A 15,470-nucleotide genomic window follows, 5' to 3' on the forward strand; every position below is an offset into this window, starting at 1 on the left:
TCTCCCCTTTATTATTTATATTACATGGGATGTTGTGAAGATTTCCTAACTTGCGACATTGCTTTCAATGCGGTTATGTCTCTAAGTCGTGCCTCGACACGTGGGAGCTATAGCCGCATCGAGGGCGTTACAAGTTGGTAATCAGAGCCTTCCCCGACCTTAGGAGCCCCATTGCTTGATCGTTTTAGCAGCCGAGTTGTGTCTAGAAAATGTTTTGAGTCAATTAGGAATTATATACCGGAGAGTTTAGGAATTCTTTTTACTTCCCAGTCTCCTCATCGCTCTGGTAAGGCATCCTGACGTAGAGTTTTGACTCTTCTCTTCTCAAATTTCACTAATTTTTTTAGGATCACGCGGGTATCTTGGAATCGTTCCGATGGTGTTATGACGAGAACATTGTCTTGGTGCCTCCTGTCAGGGGTTTTGTGGAAGTGTCCCGGGGAGTTGAGCTCTGAGGTGTTGTCGTCATAATTTTATCGTTGCAGTTCTGGAATACCTGAGTTTAGTACGCCGACATCGAAAATCTCTTTTATGCAGTTTGTTGGTGAGATAACCTCGACGCCACCCAGTACTGGGGCGGGAGTTCGGGAGTATCGCCATAACTTGTATAACGGATGCTTTTCGAAGGTTGAGGTAGATGGTTTCCGAAGTTTTTCTCGGTTATGTGTTGAAGGATGGATACAGCTGGATGTAGGATTTTCTAGATTTGGGTGAGATATTATGCTTCCCCTGTATCCCCAACACCTGATTGCATAACCGGAAAGGTTCGGGAGTTTCATAGGTGGGAATTCTCGTAGCTCTAGTTCTTCTTCCACGGATATTTGGTTTGAGATTGGGATTTCTTACCGAGTATTCGTTCTTGATCCGTACCTTGTTGATTTATTTCTCTACCTAAATTCTAAGTGGCTTCTCAATGTATGGATATGTGACCATTTCAAGAGGAATGCGTTCGTTCATTTTGTTCGGATGTGAAGACTTTATGTTGCAATTTTCATTCTGTTGGATTCAGCTTCATTTTGTCTGTCAATGTGCTAACGGTGGTCAACCTCTTCAGGATGGCTCCCGCTAAGAGCACCAATCAGAATCAGAATCAAGATCCGCCACCACCTCCACCTCCTCCGGAGGCATGGCAAGCTGTGATGGCCGCAACCAATCCAAACACACAGTTGATCATGCAAATTCTTCAAGAGCGCAATCAAGGCAACCAAGGGAACCAAGGCAACAATCAGAATCACTTTGCTACACTCAACCAGTTCCTTGCTAATGGGCCAAAGACTTTCAGCAATTGTGGTGAGGCAACTGATGCTGACGATTGGCTCGTGGATCTGTGCAAGCATTTCGAGTGCAGTAACGTCAGGCCTGAGGACTTCATCAAGTTCGCATCCTTCCAACTCAAAGATCAAGCTGCAGAATGGTTCCAGCAGTACAAGGATTCCAGAGGTGGACGTGTTATTACCTGGGATGAATTCCGTCAAGACTTCAAAGCTCATCATATCCCTCAAAGCGTGGTTGAAAGCAAGCGCGAGGAATTCCGCAACCTGAAGCAAGGCTCTTTGTCTGTCTATGACTACAACAAGTTGTTTCAGAAGCTCGCCCGCTTTGCTAAGCAGGACGTCCCTGATGAGAAGAGCATGATATACCAGTTCAGGGGTGGTCTCAGAGAAGAAATTCAGCTAGCTCTTGTCCTCTTTGAGCCTTTGAGATACAATGAGTTCTACAACATGGCATTGAAGCAAGAGGCCGCTCAACTGAGGTGTGATGCTTCCAAGAAGCGAGTCAGAGATGCTACTCCTTCTTCCTCTACTCAAGTGGCCAAGCAACAGAAGTATTGGCTTCCTCCTCCTCCGTTCCGTCAGCCGTATCAGCACAAGAGCAAAGGTGGCAGTGGATCTTCCCACCCACCCAACCCTGGCTTTCAGAACAAGACTTTGTCTCAAGCTCCAAGATCAAGTGCTCCGTATCACCGTCCGCTTTCAGAGGTCATGTGCAACAAGTGCCAAAAGAAGGGTCACTATGCCAACAAGTGTTTCAACCAGAGGCGTCTTCCTCCTCCTCCTCCTGTGAGATCGGCAAGTACAGCTGTGGTCAACCATAACCCCAAGCACGCCAAGGTCAACTTGCTGAATGCAGCCCAGGCAAAGGACTCATCAGATGTCATCATGGGTAACCTTCCTGTTAACGATATTCCTGCAAGAGTTCTTTTTGACACTGGTGCATCGCATTGTTTCATGTCAAAGCCATTTTTTACCAATCATGAGTTCGTTTCTTCTCATTTGGGTAAACAAATGGATATCGTTTCTCCTGGCAAACGTTTGAGTGCAAGTCTGGAGGTGCCAGATGTTACTATCACGTTGGGCGACTACAAGTTCCTTTCTTCCCCAATGGTTCTTGGTAACTCAGATATTGATCTTATTCTCGGAATGGATTGGCTTTCTAAGCACAAGGCGCATCTTGATTGTGCTACAAGGCAGATTCAATTGACTCATTCGTCTAAGGATGTAATTGTCTTTGCCGCTCGTGATGATACCATCCATCTGTTTTCTCTCAATGAGAAGGGTGAACTGGATGCTATCTCACAAATTCCAGTCGTTTGCGAATATCAAGACGTCTTTCCAGAAGAGCTTCCAGGAATGCCTCCGCACCGGCCAGTTGAATTCGTCATTGATCTTGAGCCTGGCACGGAACCAGTGTGCAAGCGTCCTTACAAGCTCGGACCTGAAGAGTTGAAGGAGCTGAAGAAGCAACTCGATATTCAAGAAAGAATGGGTCTCATCCGGCCTAGTTCTTCTCCGTGGGGTTGTGGTGTTCTTTTTGTGAAGAACAAGGATGGAACGGACCGACTTTGTGTTGATTACCGTACATTGAACAAGAAGACCATCAAGAACAAATACCCACTTCCCAACATCAATGAGCTGTTCAAACAACTCAAAGGTGCCCAAGTATTCTCCAAGCTTGATCTCCGTATGGGTTATCATCAGATTCGAATCCGGGAGCAAGATATTCCCAAGACGGCTTTCAGGACAAGCTATGGTTCATATGAATACACTGTCATGTCTTTTGGCCTCGTCAACGCTCCTCCGACGTTCTCTTGCATGATGAACTTCATCTTCAACGCCTACACCAATGACTTCGTTTTGGTCTATCTCGACGACATTCTAGTTTTCTCGATGAACATGGAAGATCATGCCAAGCACTTGCGTTTGGTACTCGATAAGCTGAGGGAACACAAGTTCTACGCCAAGTTCTCCAAGTGCGAATTTTGGCTCGATGAGGTTCTTTACCTTGGTCATATCATCTCTGCCAAGGGCATTGCGGTGAATCCTGAGAAGGTGTCTGTGATTGTGAATTGGGAACCTCCTCAGAACGTGAAGCAACTCCGTAGCTTCCTCGGTCTCGCAAGCTACTGCCGAAGATTCGTTGAAAACTTTTCTAAGATCGCGAAGCCTCTCTCAAATCTTCTCCAGAAGCACGTCAAGTACGTTTGGTCTCCGGAGTGTGACATTGCTTTCAACACTTTGAAAAAGAAATTGGTCACCGCTCCAGTTCTGACTCCGCCTGATGAATCCAAGCCGTACGAGGTCTTTTGTGATGCCTCTCTCCAAGGTCTTGGCGCAGTGTTGATGCAAGAGAAGAAAGTTGTTGCTTATACCTCTCGCCAGTTGAAGCCCAACGAGAAGAACTACCCCACTCATGACCTCGAGTTGGCGGCAGTTGTGCATGCTCTTTTGACTTGGAGACATCTCTTATTGGGAAGAAAAGTGGACATCTTCACTGACCACAAGAGTCTCAAGTACATCTTCACTCAGCCTAATCTCAACCTCAGGCAAACTCGATGGGTCGAAATGATTCAAGAGTATAATCCGAGTATCGAGTATACTCCAGGCAAGGCCAATGTGATTGCTGACGCATTGAGCAGGAAGGCTTATTGCAACAGTCTGATTCTCAAGCCTTATCAACCCGAGCTTTGTGAAGCTTTCCGCAAACTTAATCTGCAAGTTGTTCCTCAAGGTTTCCTCGCCAACCTTCAAGTCTCTCCTACCTTGGAAGACCAGATTCGCCAAGCCCAGCTTCTTGATGCTATGGTGAAAAAGGTGAAGATTGGGATTGCCAAGAGTCAACCCAAGTACAAGTGCTACCGCCTTGATGACAAGGATACTCTCTTCTTCGAGGATCGTATTGTTGTGCCCAAAGGTGAACTTCGTAAAGTGATCATGAACGAGGCTCACAATTCTCTCCTCTCCATCCACCCTGGGATCACGAAGATGTATCAGGACCTCAAGCAGGCTTATTGGTGGACTCGAATGAAGCAAGAGATTGCTCAATTCGTGAATGAGTGTGATGTCTACAGAAGAGTGAAGGCAGAACACCAAAGACCAGCGGGTCTCCCCCAACCTCTTGCCATTCCAGAATGGAAGTTTGACCACATTGAAATGGACTTCGTGACTGGGTTTCCAAAGTCCAAGCGTGGCAATGATGCTATATTCGTTGTCATCGACAAACTCACTAAAGTGGCTCACTTTCCGCCTATCAAAGAGTCGATCACTGCAGCTCAATTGGCGGAACTCTATACCTCTCGGATTGTCTCTCTGCACGGTATTCCACAAGTGATCTCTTCAGACCGTGGCAGCATCTTTACCTCCAAGTTTTGGGATTCTTTTCAGAAGGCCATGGGCACCAACATCCGCTTCAGCACAGCTTTCCATCCTCAAACTAGCGGACAAGTCGAGCGTGTCAACCAGATTCTTGAAGATATGCTCAGGGCTTGTGTGATCTCCTTTGGCATGAAGTGGGAGGATTGTCTTCCTTATGCTGAATTCTCCTACAACAATAGTTTCCAAGCAAGCTCGGGCAAGGCCCCATTTGAAATTCTGTATGGCAGGAAGTGCCGTACCCCTCTCAACTGGTCTGAAACTGGTGAACGTCAGCTTCTCGGAAATGACTTAATCACAGAGGCAGAGGAAATGTGCAAAGTCATTCGAGATAACCTCAAAGCAGCCCAATCCCGTCAGAAGAGTTACTATGATAGTAAGCACCATGATTTGGCTTTCGAGATCGGAGATCATGTTTACCTCCACGTCTCTCCAATGAAAGGTACTCGTCGCTTCGGTATCAAAGGGAAGCTTGCCCCCAGATACGTGGGACCTTTCAAGATTGTCAGCAAGAGAGGCGATCTCGCATATCAACTCGAGCTTCCTTCAAACTTTGCAAATGTTCATGATGTGTTCCATGTCTCTTAGCTCCAAAAGTGCTTCAAGACTCCTGACCGCACCGTCAACTTTGAGGACATTGAGCTCCAAGAAGATCTCTCTTATCATGAGCACCCAGTTGCTATTCTTGAAGAGACTGAATGCAAGACTCGCAACAAGTCAATCAAATTCCTCAAAGTCAAGTGGTCACACCATTCCGATCGTGAAGCTACCTGGGAACGCGAGGATCACCTCCGTTCTGAGTACCCGGCGTTCTTTCAGTCCTAGATCTCGGGACGAGATCCTTTCGTAGTGGTGGAGTGTTGTAACACCCCGGATGTAATTTACCCAATATGTACTCCAACTCTTGCCGTTTCCGGCCTTAAGTTATTTTATTTTCTCGGGTTCGGGTTTTTGTCTCCGTGTATTGTTATCGTTGTCATGCATCTCATATCATGTCATCATGTGCATTGCATTTGCATACGTGTTCATCTCATGCATTCGAGCATTTTCCCCGTTGTCCGTTTTGCATTCCGGTGCTTCGTTCACCTCCGGTGGTCATTTCTACCTTTCTTTCGTGTGTGGGGATTGAACATTTCCGGATTGGACCGAGACTTGCCAAGCGGCCTTGGTTTACTACCGGTAGACCGCCTGTCAACTTTCGTACCATTTGGACTTCGTTTGATACTCCAACGATTAACCGAGGGACCGAAAAGGCCTCGTGTGTGTTGCAGCCCAACACCCCTCCAATTTGGCCCAAAACCCACCAAAACCTCTCTCATCATCTAGAGCGTTCGATCACGATCGCGTGGCCGAAAACCGCACCTCATTTGGACACTCCTAGCTCCCTCTATGCCTATATATAGACCCCCTCATCCAAATCCAGATCTCTCCCCCGTCCAAACCCTAAATTCCACCTCGCGCCGGCCGGAAAAACCGCTGCCGCCGCCCGCGCCCTATCCGCGCCTGCCACATGGCACCGCCGGCCTCCTCCGCCGCCAGGCCCGCGCGGCCCAGCGCCGGCCCTCCCGGCCCGCGCGCCCGAGCCGCCGCACCCTGCCCGCGCGCCGCCGTCTTCTTCCATCCGGTCGCCGGCGCCGCCACCGGACGCCACCGTGCCGCCACCGGATGCCACCGCTCCGCCACCGACCTCCACCCGCTCCGGCCGCCGCGGTCATCCTCGCTGGCCGCGCCTCCATCTCCGGCAACCACCGACGCGGCTCCGGCCCCGCGCCTCTTCCTCCACGCTGGCGTCCTCCGCGGCAAGTCCCACGCCTCCCCGACGAACTCCGGCGACCTTGAAGCTCCGGCCGATGATCCTTGTTATCCGTGCATGAATAGTGGATCTGGATCTGAGATCCCGTTCGGGTTGACTTTTGCCCGAAACCCTAACTTTTTGCTCCTGTTCATTGCATCGTAACTTTTGTTAAGATCTTTGAGTAGCCCCATGCCATGCTTTACTTTGCCATGTTCAGGTCCTGTAGCATGTAGCTTTGTTGCTCCGAAGTGTGCTATCTGATCTAAAATTCCAGACAAGTGTTAATTTCACTAAGTCTGAAATCTGTTTGTCAAATGCATTTTTGGCATGCTTGTTTGAACCTATTAATGAATGAATTGGCCGTAGCTCAGTGCTAGACTTTTGTTAAGCATCATGAATGGATTCCTGCCATGTATTTTGATGCCATGTTTGAGTGCTGTGGCATGCTCATTTGTTGCATTTAGATGGCTACTTGCTGTAAATCGCAGAACGTGGTCATATTTGAATCGCTTGCCATTTCCAAACCGTAACTCCGATTCCGGTGATCTTTATATCGTTTTCAAGCGATTTTCATCTCATCTTTCCAGTGGCATACTTGGATTTCCAAGTTGAGGCCAGGTTCATTCATTCCTTGCCAAATCTTGCATATGCATCACATATTGCATCCCGCATAGCATACCATCCTTGCATCATATTGTTTGAGCCTTGCACGTGGTTGATTGTGTTCCGTTTGCTTGTTTGTCTTGTTTCCGTAGAGCCGGGAGATGAGTTCGCTAACGAGGAGCCCGTTGAGTTTGCTTTCGAGGATCCAGTCAACTCTGACAACTTTGCAGGCAAGATGATCATACCCTCGAAATCACTACTATCTTTGCTTTGCTAGATGCTCGCTCTTTTTCTATGCCTATGCTACGATGCCTACCACTTGCTTATCATGCCTCCCAAATTGCCATGTCGAACCTCTAACCCACCATGCCCTAGCAAACCGTTGATTGGCTATGTTACTGCTTTGCTCAACCCCTCTTATAGCGTTGCTAGTTGCAGGTGAAGATTGGAGGCCATTCCTTGTTGGAACATTATTTACTTGTTGGGATATCATTATATTGCCATGCTATCTTAATGCATCTATATACTTGGTATAGGGTGGAAGGCTCGGCCTCTCGCCTAGTGTTTTGTTCCACTCTTGCCGCCCTAGTTTCCGTCATATCGGTGTTATGTTCCCGGATTTTGCGTTCCTTACGCGGTTGGGTTATAATGGGAACCCCTTGATAGTTCGCCTTGATTAAAGCTTTTCTAGCAATGCCCAACCTTGGTTTTACCATTTGCCACCTAGCCCCTTTTTCCCTTGGGTTTCCGGAGCCCGAGGGTCATCTTATTTAAACCCCCCTAGGCCAGTGCTCCTCTGAGTGTTGGTCCGAACCAGGCAGCCTGCGGGGCCACCTCGGGGAAACTCGAGGGTTGGTTTTACTCATAGCTTGACCTATCTGAGTGTGCCCTGAGAAAGAGATATGTGCAGTTCCTATCGGGATTTGTCGGCACATTCGGGCGGTGTTGCTGGATTTGTTTTAACCTGTCGAAGTGTCTTGAAGAACCGAGGTACCGAGTCTGATCGGAACGTCTCGGGAGGAGATCTATTCCTTCGTTGACCGTGAGAGCTTGTCATGGGCTAAGTTGGGACTCCCCTACAGGGATTTGAACTTTCGAAAGCCGTGCCCGCGGTTATGGGCAGATGGGAATTTGTTAATGTCCGGTTGTAGATAACTTGAACCTTAACTTAATTAAAATTAATCAATAGTGTGAGTTACCGTGATGGCCTCTTCTCGGCGGAGTCCGGGAAGTGGACACGATGTTGGAGTAATGTTTGCGCAGGTTGCTCTCTAGTTTCTCGTTCGCGCTTTGCCTCCTCTTCTCGCTCTCTTTTGCGAACTGGTTAGCCACTATATATGCTAGTCGCTTGCTGCAGCTCCACATATAATCCTTGCCTTACCTATTAAGCTTAAATAGTCTTGATCGCGAGGGTGCGAGATTGCTGAGTCCCTGTGGCTCACAGATTACTATTACACCAGATGCAGGGCCTGATGATTCCGCTCTAGGTGACGCGCTTGAGCTCAAGTGGGAGTTCGACGAGGACTCTCAACGTTACTACGTGTCTTTCCCTGATGATCAGTAGTGGTGTCCTGTTAGGGGTGATCGGGACCGTGTCGCATGTTGGGTTATCTTTTATTTTGGCGCCATAGTCGGGCCATGAGTGTTTGAATGTTGTAATGTTATTCTTATGTACTTGATTGACGTGGCGAGTGTAAGCCAACTATGTTATCTCCCATTTATTATTTATATTACATGGGATGTTGTGAAGATTGCCTAACTTGCGACATTGCTTTCAATGCGGTTATGTCTCTAAGTCGTGCCTCGACACGTGGGAGCTATAGCCGCATCGAGGGCGTTACAATTATGATATAAATGATAGATAACTATATGTTGTGGTATTTGCTCATGAAAATTCAGACCCTATATTATAGATGCAAAAGTTAGAGTTTATACAGATCGTCAGGTAATAAAGAATGTGTTAGCAAAAATAGGTTCAAAGCTAAGATGGATCCGGTGGGCTCTGCTACCCATGTGGAAAGAAGCGAAATCAATATTGCTAAGGTGAAGGTCCCACTAATGGAACCAAGTGAAGTAGAAGAGAAGGGAGGAGAACTTTGTATTCCTTATGGTACTACTGTCTCTTGAGGGATCACAAAATGCACCTTTGGGAATATTGATATGCCTGCAATCTACCCATGTGCATTCCCTTTGAAGGTAGAAGTGAGATAGGTACGTGACTTCGATAAGAATAATTATCCTAACAACTTGTGTCTTATTAAGTTGCCCAGGATAGAATTCTCAACAAATCCGCCAAGAACAAAGAAGAAGAAGGGGACCAAAATACTTCACCAGAACAAGCCTTGGGCAAAGCATACAGATGGGCCCTATCATCTATACAAATTTCACCATGGTAAGACTATTTTGTTTTCATTAACCTGGGCTAAGGAAAACATGTAGGAAGAAGGTTTTTGGGCATGGTATGACCGACGGTATGAGCGACCTCGCCCGTACTTAAGGACATCATTCTCTCAGTAAACCGAAGAACGTTTTGAGAAGCGAGGTACGGCCTATGGTACGGGAGCCAATGCTCGTACCGTAGACCATTATATGATTTGCACTCAAAAAAATAATTCTTTTTTCATTCCACAAAAAATGTAGGTGCTGAGGTTGGAGTATGACTATTGTACGGGCGTATGCGCTCGTACCCGAGGCCATCTTTTGCTTTGGTGAAATGACACGTGTAAAGGGAGTCGATACGAGGGCCGATAGGAGTGACTCCACTCATACCCGACTCCATCTTTTTCCCTAACTATGTGATTTGATGCAAATTGATCTGATTTCATCTGGTTTGTTTCCTATTCTCTTTCAATTAAATTTATCTGATGAAACCGTGTGATCTAACATTCTTATATACCCCTCTGAGGTAGTTTCTCTCCTCATAAATAACAAGATCAATATCTTTAGACCCTTTGTCAAGTTCATGCGCATAGAGAATCCGCGGAGCCACGACACATCATGGGACGGAAGACAAACCTATTCTCGGAAAGAGGAGGACCATCTCATCGAGGGAGGAAGCCTCCCACATGGTTCAAACCGGTACCATGAGGACTTTGAACTTGAAGATGAATCTCGTCTCCATGGAAAGAAGCATGAGAGGCCATGTCGCATGGAGAGCGATGATTCCTCATCTGAAGAAGACCCATAGGAGGTAATATTTGAAGAAGAGGAGGAAGAGGAAGAGGCGAACACAAGAAATCGGGTACAATTCCAATCGAGTCGGTCAAAATTATTAGTACCGGTGACGATGTCTCTTTTGTAAAGAACACTCCAACTATCATGGATAGTTGCGGCATGGATCATGATACGTCTCCAACGTATCTATAATTTTTGATTGTTCCATGCTATTATATTATCTGTTTTGGATGTTTTATATGCATTAATATGCTATTTTGTATTATTTTTGGGACTAACCTATTAACCTAGAGCCCAGTGCCAGTTTCTATTTTTTCCTTGTTTTAGAGTTTCGCAGAAAAGGAATACCAAATGGAGTCCAAACAGAATAAAAATTTCACGATGATTATTCTTGGACCAGAAGACATCCAGAGGACTTGGAGTGCAAGTCGGAGAAGCCACGAGGCGGCCACAAGGACGGAGGGCGCGCCCCCCACCCTTGTGGGTCCCTCATGACTCCGCCGACCTAGTTTCTTCGCACATATATTCTCATATGTCCCAAAACCAACAAAGAGAGCCACAAAAACACTTTTCCACCGCTGCAACCTTCTGTACCCGTGAGAACCCATCTAGGGGCCTTTTTCCGGCGTCCTGCCGAAGGGGGATTCGATCACGGAGGGCTTCTACATCAACACCATTGCCCTTCCGATGAAGCGTGAGTAGTTTACTATAGACCTATGGGTCCATAGCTAGTATCTAGATGGCTTCTTCTCTCTCTTTGATTCTCAATACCATGTCCTCCTCGATGTTCTTGGAGATCTATTCGACGTAATACTTTTTTGCGCTGTGTTTGCCGAGATCCGATGAATTGTGGATTTATGACTAGCTTATCTATGAATATTATTTGAATCTTCTCTGAATTCTTATATGCATGATTTTATATATTTACAAGTCTCTTTGAACTATCCATTTGGTTTGGCCAACTAGATTGGTTTTTCTTGCAATGGCAGAAGTGCTTAGCTTTGGGTTCAATCTTGCAGTGTCCTTTCCTAGTGACGGTAGGGGCAGCAAGGCATGTATTGTATTGTTTCCATCGAGGATAAAAAGATGGGGTTTTCATCATATTGCTTGAGTTAATTCCTCTACATCATGCCATCTTGCTTAATGTGTTACTCCGTTCTTTATGAACTTAATACTCTAGATGCATGCTGGATAGCGGTCGATTTGTGGAGTAATAGTAGTAGATGTAGAATCATTTCGGTCTACTTGACACGGACGTGATGCCTATATTCATGATCATTGCCTTAGATATCATCATAACTTTGCGCTTTTCTATCAATTGCTCGGCAGTAATTTATTCACCCATCGTAATATTTTCTATCTTGAGAGAAGCCTCTAGTGAAACCTATGGCCCCCAGGTCTATTTTCTAGCATATAAGTTTCCGATCTAAAACTTTAGTTTCCTATTTACTTCCTTTACAATATTTTACTCTCCGATCTGTAAACCAAAAATACCAAAAATATTTACTTTACTGTTTATCTATCTCTATTAGATCTCACTTTTGCAAGTAACTGTGAAGGGATTGACAACCCCTTTATCGCGTTGGGTGCAAGTTGTTTGATTGTTTGTGCAGGTATTCAGTGACTTGTTTGTTGTCTCCTACTAGATTGATACCTTGGTTCTCAAACTGAGGGAAATACTTACTCTACTTTCCTGCATCACCCTTTCCTCTTCAAGAGAAAAACCAACGCAAGCTCAAGAAGTAGTAGGAAGAATTTCTGGCACCGTTGCCGGGGAGATCTATGACAGGTCAAGACATACCAAGTACCCATCATAAACTCTCATCTCTTGCATTACATTATTCGCCATTCGCCTCTCGTTTTCCTCTCCCCCACTTCTGAAACAATCTTCGAAAAGATTTGCCTTTTCTTCACCCTTCTTTCGTTCGATCTTGTGTTACCATGTGCCTTATTTTTGCTTGCATCTTCGCTTGCTAAAAGTTTATGGATCCTCATCCACTTGCTAATCTTTTTAAGAGATCCAATTATGATGAACCAATTTCTAGTGAGTTGTGTGCACTAGATTACCTTTATGAAGTTTTGCTTGAAATTCATGAATCTAAAATTTTTGATGAAGAAATTTATGAAGAGATTCACGATCGCTCCTTGAATAAAAAGCATGATTACAATGATGTTATTATAAATTCTGTTAATGTCAATTGTGCTAATATTATGCAAAACCCTAAGCTTGGGGATGCTAATTTTGCTATGTCTATTACTTATTGTAATGATCATGATTGGGGTGATTCTTCTTATGATCTTCAGAATTTATTTAAGCGCCATGATGAATATGAGATCGATAATAATGTTTGCAATAATATTGAAAGTGGGTTTGGAAGAGTGTCTACTTTAAATCCCACATATTTGGAGAATATTCAATCTTATGAAATTTTTGATAAAAGTTGGTTTGGAAAGGTCATGACTTTAGTTAATGATAATCCCACTATTTTGGAAGAGTGTCAACTTTGCATGCATGTGGATCATGTAGAGAATAATTTATGTGATAGCTATACTGTTGAATTTGAATATGAACCTACATGTAATTATTATGAGAGAGGACAGTATGGTTTTGGAAATTTCCATGTTAGTAAATGATACGTCTCCAACATATCTATAATATTTGATTGTTCCATGCTGTTATATTATCAATCTTGGATGTTTTATAATCATTTAATATCATTTTTTGGTACTAACCTATTGACATAGTGCCAAGTGACAGCTGTTGTTTTCTGCATGTTTTTTACATCGCAGGAAATTAATACCAAACGGAGTCCAAATGCAACAAAACTTTACGGAGATTTTTTATGGACTAGAAGACACCCAATGGGCCAAGGCAGCGCCTGGGGGTGCTCCGAGGGGAGCACAACCCACCAGGGCACGCCAGGAGGCCCAAGCGTGCCCTGTTGGGTTGTGCCCACCTCGGGTGTGCCCCGGACCGCCTCTTTGCTCTATAAATACCCCAATATTCCAGAAACCCTAGGAGAGTCGACGAAAATCAATTCCAACCGCCACAGAGTCTAGAACCACCAGATCCAATCACAGAGGGGTTCACCACTTCCATTGGTGCCTCTCTGATGATGCGCGAGTAGTTCCTTGTAGACCTTCGGCTCCGTAGTTAGTAGCTAGATGGCTACCTCTCTCTCATTTGATTCTCAATACAATGGTCTGTTGGAGATCCATATGATGTAACTCTTTTGCGGTGTGTTTGTTGGGATCCGATGAACTTTGAGTTTATGATCAGAGCTATCTCTTTTTATCCATGGAAGTTATTTGAGTTTCTTTGATCTCTTATATGCATGATTGCTTATAGCCTCGTATTTCTTCTCCAATATTTGGGTTTTGTTTGGCCAACTTGATCTATTAATCTTGCAATGGGAAGAGGTGCTTTGTAGTGGGTTCGATCTTACGGTGCTTGATCCGAGTGACAGAAGGGGAACCGACACGTATGTATCATTTCTACTAAGGATAAAATGATGGGGTCTATCTGTACATTGATAGATCTTGTCTACATCATGTCATCATTCTTATTGCATTACTCCGCTTCTCCATGAACTTAATACACTAGATGCATGTTGGATAGCGGTCGATGTGTGGAGTAATAGTAGTAGATGTAGGCAGGAGTCAGTCTACTAATCTTGGACGTGATGCCTATAATGATCATTGCCTGGATATTGTCTGAGTATTTGAAGCTCTATCAATTGCCCAAGAGTATTTCGTTCACCCACCGTTTGCTATTTTTCTCAAGAGAAGCCACTAGTGAAACCTACGGCCCCCAGGCCTCTTTCTCATATTATTTTCCTTTGCGATCTACTTTTTCTTTGCTTTTATTTTCAGATGTATTAAACCAAAAATACAAAAATATCTTGCTGCAATTTATTCTCATTTATTTTATTTGGCGTTCGATCTATCAATCTACTACAATTTTATTCACGTCCGTTTTCCTATCTTGGGGCGCCGCTACCCGAAAGGGATTGACGACCCCTTTTACATGTCGGGTTGCCAGTATTTGTTATTTGTGTGCAGGGGCTGTTTACGTTGTGTTGCTTGGTTCTCCTACTGGTTCGATAACCTTGGTTTCATCATTGAGGGAAATACCAACCGCTGCTGTGCTGCATCATCCCTTCCTCTTTGGGGAAATACCGATGTAGCTTAAGGCCTCTATCAAAAGGGAATTTCTAGCGCCGTTGCCGGGGAGGATCTTCAACATATACGTGGTTCCTAATCACAAATATCATCTCCTCGCAATTTACATTATTTGCCATTTGCCTCTTGTTTTCCTCTCCCCCACTTCACAAAAATTTGTCGTTTTATTCACCCCTCGTTTTCGTTCATCGTTTTCTTGCCGGATTTGTTTTTGAGTGCAATCTTGTTGCCTAGCCATCATGACTCAAGATAACACCAAGTTGTGTGATTTCCCAAATACCAACAACAATGATTTTATTGGCAGTCCGATTGCTCCTCCCGCCACTAGTGCGGAGTCTTGTGATATTAATACTGCTGTGCTGAATCTTGTTATGAAAGATCAATTTTCTGGTACTCCTAATGAGAATGCCGCGTCCCATCTTAATACCTTCGTGGAATTATGCGATATGCAAAAGAAAAAATATGTGGACAATGATGTTGTGAAGATGAAATTATTTCTGTTTTCTTTGCGTGATTCTGCAAAAAAATGGTTCTCTTCTTTGCCTTGCAATAGTATCGATTCTTGGAATAAGTGCAAAGATGCTTTTATCACTAAGTATTTTCCGCCTGCAAAAATTATTTCCCTTAGAACCCAGATCATGAATTTCAGGCAACTTTAACTTGAGCATGTTGCACAATCTTGGGAAAGGATGAAAATGATGCTAAGGAATTGCCCAACTCATGGGTTAAATCTTTGGATGATCATACAAAATTTTTATGCGGGGTTGAATTTTGTTTCTCGTAATCTTTGAGATTCCGCCGCGGGTGGTACTTTTATGGAAATTAATTTGGGTGAAGCCACCAAATTTCTTCATAATATTATGGCAAATTATTCGCAATGGCATACCGAAAGAGCTCCTACTAGTAAAAAAGTTAATTCGGTTGAAGAAATTTCTTCTTTGAGTGAAAAAGTTGATGCTCTTGTGAAATTGGTTTCTAGTAGAAGTGCTCCTATTGATTTTAATGATATCCCTTTTTCTACTTTGATTGAGCAAAATAGTGATGCCATAGATGTGAATTTTATCTCT

This window comes from Triticum urartu, chromosome 3 (genome assembly GCF_003073215.2).
Source record: "Triticum urartu cultivar G1812 chromosome 3, Tu2.1, whole genome shotgun sequence".
Lineage (NCBI taxonomy): Eukaryota > Viridiplantae > Streptophyta > Magnoliopsida > Poales > Poaceae > Triticum > Triticum urartu.